The sequence below is a fragment of the Lolium perenne genome, chromosome 2 (genome assembly GCF_019359855.2).
Source record: "Lolium perenne isolate Kyuss_39 chromosome 2, Kyuss_2.0, whole genome shotgun sequence".
NCBI classification, from domain to species: domain Eukaryota; kingdom Viridiplantae; phylum Streptophyta; class Magnoliopsida; order Poales; family Poaceae; genus Lolium; species Lolium perenne.
Window position 1 is genome coordinate 255243114 of NC_067245.2, and position 16243 is coordinate 255259356.

Sequence of the window (16243 nt, forward strand, 5' to 3'; positions counted from 1 at the left end):
CACTACCTAAAACACTACAAAACCCCTTTCGTTCAAAACATTTATCAAAACACTTGTTTGGAACATTGGATTTACAAACTAGTGTTTTCAAGTGTATTCAACATAATTGGATAAAAAGACAATCTTTTTTAACAGTTTAAACTAGACTTGTATCACAAATAAAAATTTGATCTTTTTAGTACACTAGAAGAACATCTCTCTGTCTCTCAGATCAATAATATCGATAATACAAAACGTCATTACTTGAATTCTACATAGTACATCAGAAGCACATGACAAGCCAACAAAGAGCTCAAACTTTCAGTCTATAGATAGGTACCGCAGAGGCGGCACATCAAACACAATGGAACAGGAACAAGTCGCAGTTATCGGAGTGAGGATGTTTTGAAGCAGCTGAGCAAGAGAATGCAGAAAATAAACTGTATGATGTACACATAACGGTTACTATCTACGAATGTGCGAGCTTCCTCTGCCATGACTCCATGAATTCATTTCTGAATCTCATTTGAATTCAGTACCTGTTGCAGAAAACACAGACAATATTCAGCTTGGCAAAGGTTACCACAAGCAAGAGTGATAATTGTGTGAAAAAAAGACAAATAGGAAGTACCAGCAAACAATCTAAAATGTGTAGTAGTACCAGCAAAGAGCAAGAAATGGAAGAACATACAGTCTCTTAACCTCATGCAGATACACTTACTGTGGTCATAGTTTTAGTGCAAAAGTATTTCACTATTTTACAGCCTGATGGCAGATACAGATTTTCATAATGTGAATCAAATGCATGCAATTTTTTTACTCTAGGACTAATATGGCTTGAGAGGGGGTACATAAATAAAAATGTCCTTCTCTGAAACATTTAGATGAATAAAAATCAGTGTAGAATATTAGCAGAGAACCAGGATCTAATAATATTTTAATGGTCTGGGCTGAATGCAATAGAGCATATGTATACAGAGGAATTCAAAGTGCCGTTGCGTCGAACTCGAGCTCAAGCAATTTATCGACGCCATCAAAGTGCCATGCTCAAACCGGACATATGGCTGCAATGACTCCATCATCTACCACGAGAAAGAGAAGCATGAAACTGAATGTACACATGCTCCATGCTAGTGCCCAGAGAATGACTGTGATTTCAGAGGGGCAACATGCTGTCTTCTGGACCGCTTCGTCACCGCACACATCCGTGTTGACAGACTGGGTGGTTTCAGTTGGGCAAGTTCTTCTTAGTCATCACGGACTGAAGTAGGCCGGGTTTGAAAGAAAATTGTTTCGTTATCTAGCTTGTTATCTGTAATGGTATAAGTTATCTATCCAACCTCGAAACTCACGAGTGTCATGGTAGAAGTTATCTACTTAAATTCACGAGTGTCATGATTGGCTTACTAACTGAAGTACCAATTGAAGCTATTGCAACTTAGAACTGTACTATTTATAAACAAAGGTTGCATCAGGTTTTAGGTAGTTACTCTAAACAAAGATTGTCGTCGTGGTGAACGAGCAGATGCCATAGGATGGCTTAGATTGGGGCCGAATGGACGCAAGAGGATTCGGGGGAGGGTTTGCGATCAGGTGGGAAGAGATTCCGGATGGTTTCCTCAAGAACTTGGCCAAGGCCAGAGGTTGAAGAAGAAAGACACAAGGAAGAACTCCCTCTAGATCACCATGTCCATAGATTCACACAAGTTACAGGCTCTGCCTTCCTACATACACGCGTGCCCCTGAAGAAGGGTTGCCCCCTCTCCTTATATAGGGGAGAGGGTGGCTTACAGAGCAAGAAACCCTAATGGCATCTTTGACTGGACAAACTACTTTACAGAGTTACTGTACAAAGCTACTTTAATCATGAGTGATGCCGGGGTCCTCTTTAATCAGGGCTGCTGATGTCCTCCGGCTTCTTTGGACGTCACCTCTCTCTTTGGCGCCAGGGCTCTGAATAAAGTTACTTTGCTTAGCTCATCCTTGTCTTCTTGCTCTGAAGAGAATCTTTGACCAGTCCTGCCGACAGGCTCTCCTTTCCGGTATCTTCTATACCGGGTTCCGGCATACCCCTTTGGGGATACCGGCTTAGCCTTGCTCTCCCGGATTCCTACTAGGCTTCCGGTAAGAACATTAAACCGGTATCTTGATGGCTTAAACCATCCGGTTTGGCATGCCTTTGGCATACCGGGGGTTATCCCCCCAACATTAGTCCCCGAAGCTGGTATAGCCTGGAGGATTCTATCCTACAGACCATGCCAGGTTTTCATCTTTTTTAAGATACCGGTTTAATCACTCATGTCTTGAGCTTAGATCCGGCACCTTTACCCTTGTTCCTTTTCTTCTCTTTGTAAGGCTCGTTCCGGCATCTCTTTTTTCCGGCACCACGTGTCTTTGCTCCTTCCTCGGCGAAGTCGAGAATATATCGGGCCCCGCGCCTGTCAGTGACATGCGCACTTTGTGAATCGACGCGCCAGTGTCCGCTGTCACATCGTTTCGACTCCCGCGCACGCATTTAATGCACCGCAGCGGATCCCACTACCTCTTCGGGATCCCGCGTGCGCCTCCGTGTGGCCTCCGTTTTCGCGCGTGTATCCCTCCGCCACGTGGCGGCCCAAGGCGCGAACCGTCGCGGGCCGCGAGGCGAACCGCCGCGGCCCAGCGGTTCCACGCCCACTTTCTCTCTCTTATATAAACGCAACTGCCCGTTCCTCTTCATCTTCTTCGCATTCTTCTCCTTCGCGCACAGAGCTCCACGCCTCTGCGCCTCCGCCGCTCTCCGTCCGCCGTCGCCCGTTCAAGCTCCGGTGCCCGGCGAACTCACGCCGTGCCGCCGCCGGACTTCGCTATGCGGAGATCTTCGGCAGCAACTTCTTCGCGTCCGCCGCATTTGTGCTTCTTCGCGAGCTTCTCCGCCTCGCCGTCGACGGTGCTCGCCGGCGGCTGCACCCGCTTCTCCGCCAGCAAACTCTTTCCCCAGCGACCGCGCCGCTCAAGGTTGGTACTAATTTCTCTTTACTCGCCGTTCGCTTGCTTTCCAGATCTTGAGCCTTTGGTGTTCTTATTTGCTCCTTTTTCTTTGGTTTTCCTCTTACTCGTAGATCTTCACGCGGGGTTCGAGTCTGGGATTTCTGTTTCTCCACCTACCCTCGCGATGTCTGACGAGGGATCTTCTTCCGCATCTTCTTCTTCCCTTTCTCTCAAGCGCCGCAGACCCTCCCCGGTGAATCTACGGCCTCAGATCCAATGGAGACCGATTCCGGCAATCAGCAGGAATCCGGTAGCCTCCAAGAGTCCGGCGGCAACCTAGAATCCGGTAGCTTTAGCCAAGCTTCCGGTAGCCAAGAGGCCGTAGCTCGCCAAGCCTCTAGCAGCTCCAGCCAATCTTCCGGCGAGAGCCTTCCCCACCCACTCGCGGAGCCTGGATGGGCTCCAACGTTACCGAGTTCGAGATTGATTGGCTGTACCGGTCTCGAAGGATTCGGAAGGAGTTTCTGTCGGATTCCGGATGACGAGATCGAACCGGATCCGGAAGACGACGAGTTTGTTGTTTTTCTCGCTCACTTTGAGCGTGGCTTCGGCCTTCCCGCTCTACTTTTTCCGGGAGTTCCTAGATTTCTACGAACTCCAACCTCACCACCTTCCTGGCAACGCCATTTTCTATCTCTCTTGTTATGCCACCTTCATGGAGGCTTACATCGGCATTCGTCCCACTCGTGAGACGTTTGCCCGTTTCTTTAACTTGCGGATCAACTCCGTCCAAGGCAGGGAAATTCCTAAGCCCAAGCCGCCCGTGCAGTGCGGCTCCTGCATCGTCGGCTCCCGCCAAGGGAGCACTTTTCTTAAGTTTTCCGGCCTCGAGTCTTGCCGCACCTGGCAAGGAACTTTCTTCTACGTGAAGAACACCGGCCGCGCCGATCGCATCAATCTTCCTCCATACCAAGAGGGGCCCCCCAGCAGAGCCAACTGGAGCTACAACCCGAAGACAGAACATGCCGAAACCAATCGGGTAGTGCGCTTCTTGGCCTCTTTGAAGAAGGAGACCAACATCTGTCCCGACGATGTCATCCGGACTTTCATATCGCGCCGGGTGCTTCCTCTTAAGCGCCGCGCACATAGGATGAGCGAGATGTATGGCCCAGGCGATCCTACCAAGATCACAGGCCGTGCTCTCAGCAAGAAAGATGTTGTTCTCAAGGCTAAGCAGATTTGTCAAACTGCTATGCCTTTTACTTGGGAATGGGGCCTCCTTCCCTCGGTTCCTCTAACCGTCCGACCCAAGAAGTAAGAGATTGCGCAACTTGGGGTTGTCTTTGCCGGTAAGTTTCGCTTTTGCTAACCTTCTTTTTACCTTGTTTCAGGCCGGGGACCGCTTCCCCTCTATCCGTGCAGAGCCGCGAGGACCTCTTCGGAAGCGTGCCTTTGACTCCTTCGACCCGGATCCCTACATCTTTTGGAAGGATCTGAAGATGGGGAAGACCCCGGCTGCGCGCCTTGGCCGGGACCCGCCGGAGCCCACCGGAAACCCCGAGGAGCTGGTTGTGCTCGAGGTATTTTCTTTTCCGGCTTCTTATACTTTGCCATTATCGCTTTCTTGCGAATTGCTTCTTAGCCATATCCAACTCACAGATCCACGAGCGCGTGCCGCCCTCGCGCCGAGGCCGGCACTGAGTTTGTGGACAAACTCATGGCCTAGGGCCAGAAGAACAAGCAGCCGGCATCTACTGCCGGCTCCAGCCATGCTCCTCCCTCCAAGCGCTTCCGGACGGAGCCCGTGGGGGAGAAAGAAGTGGGCGTGCGCCGCTACGGGCGCAAAGCGATGCCAACCGCTTCCGGGTAATTTCATTTTCCGGCTTGCCTCCTTTTTTGCTAAGTTCCTTTTCCGGTTGCTTTTTCTCAACCACTTGTCTTTTTTCTTTTTCTCAGCCCCGCTCTCAAGCTTGGCCCAAGGCCATCGGGCTCTGAGGGATCCGCAAGGACCTCAACCCCTCCTCCTCATTCAAGCCCGGCACCATCTGGTGCCGGCAACACCTCTGCCTCCCTTTCGGGGGGCACAACAAATTCGGGGCGTGCGGCCCCTTCACTGTCAGATCACCGCACGGAGGAGGATCTTTCCTTCCTCCCGGAACACCAAGACACCGGCGCCAGCAACACCGGCGCCGGAGAAGAAGAAGCTGCCGGGCGGGCGGAGCCTTTTGCTCCTCCCGTCCTCGAAAAGACAACTTCCGCGCCGGAATCTTCCGCGCCGGAAGGCTCCAAGACGGGTGACGCTCCTAGCGCTCCCCCTTCTCCACGCACCATCCTCATGCCTCCGCCTGAGGCTCCTCGCGCCCAGCCCTCCAAGGCCGCTCCTGGCGCGCCGCCGGCTAAGACTTCCGGGGCCTCTTCTACCGCGCCGCCGCCCAAGCCCTCCAAGCTCATCAAGGGGAAGGCGACGGCCTCCGCCGCCCCTTCGGCGGCCAGCAGCCCTTGGTGCTGCACGTCTCCAAGGCTGCCAAAAGCGCCAGTATGAAGGCCACCGGCCTCCTCGGCCGCATTACGGAGTTCCAGCGCCAAGGCCGGGACCTGGGGCACCTCCTGCCGTATGCCCAAAAGTGGAACGCCGCGGACATCACTCCGGCGACCCGCGGCATGGGCAAGGATCGGCTGCCGGCACCTGATCCTGTCGGGGATCGGTGTTCTGAGGAGCACTTCATGCGGCTCCGGGCTGCCGTAAAAGAGCTTGACAGCGCGTGGTACGATTCCACGAACAATCTGACGGTATGTTCTATTAACTTTCAATCTTTGCCGGTTTCTTTGTTTCCGGCTCTGCTTTATCTTTTCCTTAGTTTCATGCCGGTTTCTCTCTTGTCTATCTTCCCAGTCCCCGAGTTTTGTGGTGAGAGCGCAGCTCTTAGCGCAAAACTTAACTTAAGTTTTTAGCGTGAAACCGGCACTGCCAGTCCCCGAGTTTCGGGTTAAACATCTTCTCCTTAACACATAATTTACCTTAGAAACGCGCAAAACCGGCACTGCCAGTCCCCGAGTTTCGGGTTAAGAACTTTGTTCTTAGCGCAAAACTTATCTTAAAAACGCGCAAAACCGGCACTGCCAGTCCCCGAGTTTCGGGTTAAGAACTTTGTTCTTAGCGCAAAACTTTATCTTAAAAATGCGCAAAACCGGCACTGCCAGTCCCCGAGTTTCGGGTTAAGAACTTTGTTCTTAGCGCAAAACTTAACTCATTTTTTCTTTTTCTTGAACAGGTCACCGCTGACACCCGGAAGGCCCTCTTCGAGGAGCTTTTATGGGAGCACCGGGAGCTCGCTGAGGCACACGACAAGTGCCAAGGTGAGTTTTTTATTCTACCGGCATCTTTGCTACCGGAAACCTTTTTTCCTTGTGACACTTACAATTTCTGTTCAACAGTGATCCCGGAAGCTTCCATCGATGCTCTCAAGGAGCAGCTCGCCACGGCCCAACGTACTATTTTTTCCTTTCTCCTTTGAACTTGGTTTCTTTTCAGTTTTACTAGTGTAACCTTGCTAACACTCATTTTTCCGGTTACAGGGGAGAAGGATGAGCTCAGCCGGCAGCACCAGGAGGAGCTGAACGCCCTCAAGACCAGCTACCAGGAGCTCAAGTCTCAGTTGATTCAGCTGGGGCTTGACCACGCCAAGGCCCTCAAGGCCGCTGAAGTGACCGCAGCGGCCAAGTTGGACGAGGCTCTGGAGAATGCCTGCAATGCCACTGTGGTGTTGCGGGCAGAGCTGGAGGAGATGGCCAAGGCCCGGAAGGGTGCCGAGGAGAAGGCCGCGCGGCCGGAGGAGGGGCACAAGGAGTGCGATCAGCTGATCCTGCAGACCGACACACTTGCCCTCCGTAAGTTGTTTTCTTTTACACTTTGACTACTGCATACGAGCCTTTTTTCCTTCGACCCCATTTTTCTTTCCGCTATCTTTCCGTCCGGTCTCTCTTCTTCCGGATTCTTTTCTCTCCGGTCTCTTTTTCTTCCGGTCTCTTTTTCTTCCGGTCTCTTTTTCTTGAGCTTTTTCTTTCTTTACACAGGCCTCTTTCCGGACTCGCAGAGGTATGCCGTCAAGAAGGTCGACGCGCAGTGCAAGGACAAAGGCCAAGCGGATCTTACCGTGCCATGGACGCCCAAGGACCATCTGGTCGCGCTTAACGCGCGGGTGTCCCATATGCGCTGCATAGACCGCAATCTTTCGGACATCCCTGATGTAGCTACCCAGCTATACAGGACTTTATGGCCTGGCGAGGAGGTGCCGGACACCTTCTCCCTCATCAGCGACCGTCTGAAAGGTGCCGGCAGGAGGATCCGCGAGTGGCAGTGCTCTGCTGCCCGCGCTGGAGCGGACTCCGCCCTCCGCGTCGCCTGCTCCTGGTACCCGGAGCTCAATCTGGACGCCCTTACCGGCGTGCGCGAAGGCGCAGAAACGGATCTGGACCCGATCCTCTCCGCCAAGCGGCAGGATCGCGCGTACCGCATCGCGGAGTATGCCGACATGCGCACCTTCATCCCTCCCCCTCCTGGCGTCACGGATTATCTCGACGAGGAGGAGGGTGAAGCCGAAGAAGAGGTCCTGGGCGATGCTGGTGCCGGCGATGCTCCTCCGGAAGCCCCTGCTGCATGATGATTTCCTTTGAAGTGTTTGCTCATTATATCTGTTGGTCCTGTTGCTTTAAGACAATATCTGTTAGATTCTGCCCCGGAATGCCGGGGCTTATGATGTAAAACTTAAGTTTGCCTGTGGTTGTGCTACAACATTTCCTGCCGGTAAGTTATACCGGTAGCTAAGTACTTATGAGTTTGCCTTAGCATATTTTGCTTTTGGTTCCGCTTTATCCCGCACCGCAAAGATTTCTCAATTGCTTCCGCATCCAATTTGATGCATACTTGGTTCTTTTGCCTTGGCTCTGCCTGCCTTCTCTGGGCGTTCTTTGGCGTATGAGCACAAGGTTCTTTCACCAAACAAGCATCTTCTTGAACTTAGAAATAACTTTGAAATTTTGCAAAAAACCGGTTTAACCGGGGTTAATTAAATTTTTCAGATTGTTCTTTCCTGCTCTCCCTTTTCGCAGTTCATGTGCTTATCCCCTACCGGTTTATCTTGCTTGCCATGAAGCCGGTTTGCGGACAGCAGCAGAGTCGAAGACTCCGGTAGGATTTAGCACACTACTAAACCGGAAAGAAAAAACATTCAATAAGCAACCGGTAAACTGAAAAAATAGACAAGTTACATGCAACTTAAGTTGGGGTAGTCCCCGAGATTCATTCAAGGTTCCGGCATCTTTTATTCATAGCATATAAGGTACAAAAAAGGAACTTCTTACACCACCACTTCAAGAGTAGAAAGGGCGCAACAGAGCTACGTTCCATGGACGCTTGCTCTCCTCTCCGGACCTGTCCGCCTTTCCTTTCTTCCACTCCTGTGCATCGATCAAGTAGTATGCATCATTGTGAAGCACCTTGCTTACAATGAAGGGACCTTCCCATGGTGGCAAGAGCTTATGCCGGCCTTCGGTGCGCTGCACCGTGCGAAGTACAAGATCTCCTTCCCGGAAAACTCTCGGGTTAACCTTCCGGTTATGATAGCGTCTTAGGTTTTGCTGGTAAATGGCTGTTCTTGCCAAAGCCAGCTCTCTTGCTTCTTCTAGCAAGTCCACATCGTTTTCTCTGGCCTCTTTGACCTCCTGCTCAGTATAGAGCTGTACCCTTGGTGAATCATGGATGATATCGGTTGGTATCACCGCTTCTGCTCCATAAACCATGAAGAAAGGAGTGTATCCGGTAGACCGGTTTGGGGTTGTTCTTATACTCCACAGTACTGATGGTAGCTCATCGAGCCAACATCCCGGTGACTTTTCCACCGCATCAATGAGTCTGGGCTTGATACCGGAAAGCACCAAAGCATTCATTCTTTCCACTTGGCCATTGCCTTGTGGGTGTGCCACTGAGCACAAATCCAGCCGGATGTTGTTGTCTTCACAGAACCTTTTGAACTCACCTTGAGCAAAGTTGGTTCCATTATCAGTGATGATGCTGTGCGGGTATCCATACCGCAAAATGACATCTTTTAGGAATTTCACCGCTGTATGCCCATCACACTTTGCGATAGGTTTTACTTCTAGCCATTTGGTGAACTTATCCACCATGACCAAGATGTGAGTCATGCTGCTTCTTGCAGTTTTGAATGGGCCAACCATGTCCAGGCACCAAACAGCAAATGGCCATGTTAGCGGTATTGTTTTTAAACCGGATGCTGGGGTATGGTTTTGCTTGGCGTACCTCTGGCAGCCGTTGCATTTTCTTACCAAATCCTCAGCGTTTTCCAAAGCAGTGGGCCAATAGAACCCATGCCGGAAAACTTTTGCTACTAGCGCCCTTGACGAAGCATGATGCCCACATTCTCCTTGGTGAATTTCCTCAAGCATTTCTTTCCCTTCCTCCGGTTCCACACATCTTTGAAGGACACCAGTAACGCTTCTCTTGTACACCTCACCATTGATGAATGTGTAAGCTTTGGACCTTCTTTGTATCCTCCTTGATTCATTTTCGTCAGCCGGCAAGGTGCCGCTGATCAGGAATTCCTTAATAGGTTTAACCCATGATGGTATCTCTCGAACCAAAAACACCGGTGCATCTATCTCCATGCTATCCACCAGCATCGTTTCTTCCGGTATGGGTACAGCAGTCCCCGAGCCTACCGGAGCAGTCCCCGAGCTTGCCGGAGCAGTCCCCGGGTTCCCTTCATCGATATCCATGGGTACTACGTGTGACTCTGGTACAAAAATTGATTCTGATTCCGGGCTCGGCTTGATCGATGGCACTCTTAGGTGAGCCAAAGCTATTCCGGGAGGAATTTCTTGCCTAGATGAGCCCAACTTGGACAAAGCATCCGCGGCTTCATTTTCTGCTCGCGGCACATGGTGAAACTCACATCCTTCGAAGAATCCGGCAATCTTTTGCACGTGAAACCGGTACGAGGCCATGTTGGCGTCTTTTGCATCCCAATCTCCTGAGCACTGCTGTACCACAAGGTCTGAATCTCCATAGCAAATGATCCGGTGTGCACCGATTTCTTTTGCGACCTTAAGCCCATGGATCAAAGCTTCATATTCAGCGACATTGTTTGATGCCCTGAAATGCACTTGCAAAACATAGCGGAGGTGATCTCCTTTTGGGGAAGTGAGCACCACACCGGCACCTAGACCTTCCTTGAGCTTGGATCCATCAAAGTGCATCTTCCAGTATTCTATCCTCCGATGCGGCGGTTTGTACGGCATCTCCGCCCAATCAACAAGGAAATCAGCCAAAGCCTGTGATTTTATGGCATCTCTTCTTTCATATACCGGCACGTACGGTGATATCTGGATCGCCCATTTTGCAATCCGGCCGCTGGCATCTTTGTTGCACATGATGTCGGAAATTGGTGCTTCACTCACCACCTTCATGGGGTGCTCCTCAAAGTAGTGCTTGAGTTTTGTGGCGGCCATGTACACGCCATAAGTCATTTTCTGGAAGTGAGGGTAGTTTTGTTTTGAGAGGGAGAGCACCTCGCTCAAGTAGTATACCGGCCTCTGGACGGTTTTTTCTTCCTCTTCTCTTTCAACCACAACCACTACACTCACAACCCGGTTTGTTGCTGCTATGTATAACAGCATAGGCTCCCTTTCTAGAGGTGAAGCCAGTATGGGTGCTGTGGCTAGCATCGTTTTTAGCTCCTTAAACGCTGCGTCCACGAGGGGTCCAGACGAACGTGTCAGATTTCTTCATGAGAGCATAGAGTGGCAGAGCTTTTTCTCCCAACCTGCTTACAAACCGGCTCAGCGATGCCAAGCTTCCGGTAAACTTTTGCACATCTTTTAACTCTCGAGGGATAGCCATTCTTTCTATCGCCCGGATCTTTACCGGATTAACCTCTATGCCCCGGCTTGATACCAGGAAACCGAGCAGCTTGCCGGCAGGGACACCAAAGGTGCATTTTGCCGGATTGAGTTTCATCCGGAACCGTCTTAGGTTATCGAACGTTTGCCGGATGTCATCGATTAAGGTGTTCTTTACCTTAGTTTTTATCACGATGTCATCCACATAGACTTGTACGTTTTTCCCAATTTGATCAAACAAGCATTTTTGCATACAGCGCTGGTACGTTGCACCAGCGTTGCGCAAACCAAAAGGCATAGTGACATAGCAATAAGCCCCGTGCGGGGTAATGAACGCAGTTTTTATTTGATCTTCCTTTTTTAAGGGAATTTGGTGGAAACCGGAATAGGCATCCAGGAAGGACAACAACTCACACCCAGCTGTTGAATCAATCACTTGATCGATTCGTGGCAAAGGAAAAGGATCTCTTGGGCAAGCCTTGTTCAGGTTGGTGTAGTCGATGCACATGCGCCACACCTTCGGAGCTTTTGCCTCCAGGTTCTCATCTTTCTTCTTTTCAACCATTACCGGATTGGCCAGCCACTCTGTGTGCGTGACCTCCACAATGAATCCGGCAACAAGCAGCTTGGTTACTTCTTCTCCTATGATCTTTCTTCTGTCTTCAGCGAACCGACGCAGTGGTTGCCGCACCGGCTTGGCATCTTTCCGGACGTTTAGAGAGTGCTCAGCCAGCTCCCTCGGAACACCTACCAAATCATCAGTTGACCAGGCAAAGATATTCCGATTCTCACGGAGGAAGCTGACGAGCGCGCTTTCCTATGCTTGATCAAGGCCGGCGCCGATACGAACGGTGCGCTCTGGGTAAGCCGGATCCAGCACAATGTTCTTTGTTTCATTGGTTGGCTTGAATGCCGGTGTGCCCATGTTTTCACTCATTGCCGCCAAACTCATTTGTGAGGATTGAGCCAGCGCAACAGCTGTCTGCATTCTTTTCTTTTCCTCCGCGATCACCAGCGATTCTGCTAGGTTTGATCCGGCAGATGCGATTTCCGGTGAGATCTTATAGTTTCCCACCATAGTCAATGGCCCACGAGGTGCCGGCATCTTCATCTTGAGGTAAGCCGTATGAGTGGTGGCCATGAAAGCAGCCAACGCCGGTCTCCCAAAGAATGCATGGTAGGGACTGTCCAGATCCACCACCTCAAACTCCAGATTTTCCACCCGGCAATTGTCACGTCCTCCAAATGCCACGTCCACCCGAACTTTCCCTATCGGGGCACAGGACAAGCCAGGGACGATCCCATGGAACGTTGTGCGCGTTGGCTGAAGCATGTTTTCTGTTATGCCCAGCGTTTGCATGGTGTGCTTGTACATGATGTTGATGCTACTGCCATTGTCTATCAGCACCTTGCTGAACTTCACTCGAGTTTGCGGCCCTTTCATGATCGGGTCCACAACAAGAGCATATCCACCCGGATTCGGCATGATCTTTGGGTGATCCTTGGATGACCAGGTAATTTCTGATTGGACCACATCATGTACTTGGGAACTGCCGGCATCACGGCATTGACCTCCATGGAGCGCCGGTGTACACTTTGCCGGTCTGTTGGCTCGGTGACAAAGACAACACAGCACAGATGCGGATCTTCGTAAACATTCCGGCCTAAAGGTGCCGGTGGAGGTGGCTGGTTATCATTTTGCTCCACCCGGTTAACTTGCTGGTACCGCTGCCGGTTTGGCTGCACCGGTAAGGCGTTTGCCCCGGTAAGTGGTGGTGGTGGCGGTAGCTGTTGTTGCTGCCGCGGCATGTCGTGCGGTGGCCGCGCATCTTTCACTGTTCCTTTTTGCATCAAGTACTTGGTCCAGGTACAATCCTTCGTCAGATGGTTTGACGGATGTGCCGGATTCGGCGTGTGCCACCGGCAAGGTTGATCCATGGCAGCTTCCATGGTGTATTTCGCGGGTTCTTGCCGGTTCTTCTTACGGACCCAGTGGTTTCTTTTCCACCCATTGTTTCTTAGGACCCGCCCATGGCTGCGATCCGGTTTTTTGCCTCTCGGCCGTCGCTGGCCTCAAAGTTTTCTGCACAGCAGCAACTTGCTGCGGACCGTACCTTCGATCCGGAAAATCTTCCCTTCTTTTGTTATTCCGGTTGTCCGGTGTTGTTCGTGGCGCAGCTGTTCCGGCTCCGGTTGCTGCCGGCTGCGTTGGGTCTCCCAACGCATAGCTATCCGCCACACGTATCATCTCTCGCCAACGTTGTCGGCATGTTGCGCTGCAACTTTTGCCACAACGGTGAACCTCTTCTGCATCCTTTGCTAAACCAAGCAATGGCTTGTGCCTCGATCACCCCCTCACAGGAGTTCCTTGTGGTGTTCCACCGGGCTAGATAATCCCGGTCTGTTTCGTTCGGCGCTGCACGCACAGAGCAAGTTGCTGCGGCCTGTTTGGCCTCGATAGGTGCTGCTGAAATTGCTCACAAAGGCCTCCTCAAAATCCAACCAGCCATTTATGCTTCCTGCCGGCAAGTTGTTTAGCGATTCTTGCCGGTCCAACCAAAAACGATGGTATGATCCTCACGGCCCAACGCCGGTTTCCTCCTCTGCTACGGTTCCTCCACCGCCTGCAACGTATACCGCGGTCACGTAATCCGCGAGCCAATCTTCCGGCTTCGTGGTGCCGTCATACGTCTTTGTGTCACGGGGCAACATAAAGTTGCGAATCGGTGGTTTTTCTTTCATGATCCTTGGGCCAAAACACTTTGGACCTGGAGGACCTTCCTCCTCGATCATTTCTGACAAGTATACTCTATCCAGACGGTGCCTCGCATCCCGTTCCGGTAAGTATCTCTCTCCCAGGCGTTCTCCCAATGGGTTCCGGTATGCTGCCGGTCTCGTGGAATCGGCTTCATCGTAACATTCCGGTACCGCGGCCCTTGCCTGCCGGTACCTTGGGGGATCTATTTCCTCCTCCTCGTACGCTGCCCTTGCAGCTCGATAGTTTTGCCCGGTCTCATATCTACCGGCATGATTGTTTCCGGCATAGCCTCTGGCGTAGCCTCGCTCGCCCCTTGGCTTTTTCTACTGCAAGATCATGTTGCCCGGCTTGTTGCTTTCCGGCAAGAACCGGATCGTACACGCCATTCGCTGCGCATTCACTTCTTTTTCTCTCCTTCTATCCGGATGGGGGGACGAAGCCTGCCCATGGGATTTGCTACCGGCATTCTTTGTTGAACGCGCGGATTTTGAGGCCGCTGCCTTGTTCAGCTTAGCCAGCTGCTCAGCATTTTGCTGCTCAATGGTTTCCAGCAGCTCTCTAACACGCTCTTGCTGCTTTACCAAAGCCTCTCCGGAAAGCGACTCGCACAGCTCTACAGCGGCCTTAGCAGCTTTTATAGTTTTATCCGGGCTGCTATACTTTGGCTTTTCCACGATGCTAACAGATGCAGAGGCGCTCTTGCCGGTAAGAATCTCTTTGCGCAAATCTTGATCTAGGTTGCGAGCTTTTAGCCGGTTTTCCGGCATCCTATCAGCATGCGCGCTAACGAAGCAAAGCCATGGGCAGCGTTATACTCACGTACGGTTAGGTTCAGCTCGCGCTGCGCCCGACGATGTCCTTGCCGCTCTCCGGCATCTTACGGCGCTGCGCCTCCCGGCTCACTTTGCCGGCTGCGGATCGATGTTCTGCGCGATGGGGGTGGCGAGGACGTTCATCGCCGCTGGAGCGGTGTCTCCGGTGGCGCGGATGATGCTCCCGCTGCGCTGCGCCGCGCTCCAGCGGTGGCTTAGCCGCACGGGTCGAAACCGCGCGACCGGCACCTTCAGCGCAACCTCCTTTCCTGCACCAGCCACACCGGTCATCATTACCTCGACGCTGCCGGCGGCGCGGCCAGCACAGAGCCATCTTGGCGGGTCCGGTGCCACCAGCACCGGCGAGAGGCGCTGGCGCACGGGGACGGTGCCGAAGTAGACGCGATGGCTGCCGAACTCGATGATGCGGCCGTTCTTGGGGAAGACGCCGCCGTTGGCGAAGCAGCCCGCGTTGTCGTTGATGAAGTCCATGGCGTAGATGCTCTGCACCAACGCGGACACCGTACGCTCGCCGGAGACCTCGAGGACGCCCGCCCGAATGTGAACTCCATCAAGCGCCACTTCATGCCCCACGGTGGGCGCCAACTGTCGTCGTGGTGAACGAGCAGATGCCATAGGATGGCTTAGATTGGGGCTGAATGGACGCAAGAGGATTCGGGGGAGGGTTTGCGATCAGGTGGGAAGAGATTCCGGATGGTTTCCTCAAGAACTTGGCCAAGGCCAGAGGTTGAAGAAGAAAGACACAAGGAAGAACTCCCTCTAGATCACCATGTTCATAGATTCACACAAGTTACAGGCTCTGCCTTCCTACATACACGCGTGCCCCTGAAGAAGGGCTGCCCCCTCTCCTTATATAGGGGAGAGGGTGGCTTACAGAGCAAGAAACCCTAATGGCATCTTTGACTGGACAAACTACTTTACAGAGTTACTGTACAAAGCTACTTTAATCATGAGTGATGCCGGGGTCCTCTTTAATCAGGGCTGCTGATGTCCTCCGGCTTCTTTGGACGTCACCTCTCTCTTTGGCGCCAGGGCTCTGAATAAAGTTACTTTGCTTAGCTCATCCTTGTCTTCTTGCTCTGAAGAGAATCTTTGACCAGTCCTGCCGACAGGCTCTCCTTTCCGGTATCTTCTATACCGGGTTCCGGCATACCTCTTTGGGGATACCGGCTTAGCCTTGCTCTCCCGGATTCCTACTAGGCTTCCGGTAAGAACATTAAACCGGTATCTTGATGGCTTAAACCATCCGGTTTGGCATGCCTTTGGCATACCGGGGGTTATCCCCCCAACAAAGATAGATCCATCACACAAATAATTCTCCCTGTAAAAAAGAAACACTCCACAAAATATATGTCAAATTAATTTGCTTCTAGATCTCCCCTACCACCCACCACTGTAGCTAACACTACAAAGAATATAATACGGAGTAATAGAAGTGACATCTCCCTCTGAATTGGACGTGTTGCTAGAACATCGCAGCCAAACAATTATTAGCTAAAAAGATGGGGCAATCAAGAAACAGGGAGATGAGTCTATCAATAACCCTAGATCTCATCACATCATGCAGATCACTAGCAGTATGGGGAGAGGAGGAGGTCAGGTGGATAGTACTTACTGATGTATCCAGCTTGGATGGAGAAGAGGGGCGGCGAGAGGAGCTCCGTGTCGGCGGCGGAAGGAGCTCCGACGGCAGAAGGAGTTCCGGGTCGCTGGGAACGAGTAGGACCGGAGAAAACAGTTGCTGGCTTGCTGCGGGACGGAGTAGCCACAACCGGTCCACCAAACGGTC

The 16243-nt window shown here is 51.9% G+C and overlaps 2 long non-coding RNA genes across 2 annotated transcripts; one reads left to right on the forward strand and one right to left on the reverse strand.

Moving 5' to 3' along the window:
- Positions 1-204: 204 nt before the first annotated feature.
- LOC139836154 (uncharacterized) lies at positions 205-16229 on the reverse strand. The gene is made up of 2 exons (XR_011752538.1): positions 16070-16229; positions 205-518 (listed from the first exon to the last, which is right to left on the reverse strand). It is a non-coding gene; the product is annotated as an uncharacterized lncRNA (long non-coding RNA).
- Positions 6224-6770, forward strand: LOC139835313 (uncharacterized). Its single transcript, XR_011751108.1, has 3 exons — positions 6224-6306; positions 6385-6438; positions 6526-6770. It is a non-coding gene; the product is annotated as an uncharacterized lncRNA (long non-coding RNA).
- Positions 16230-16243: the final 14 nt, after the last annotated feature.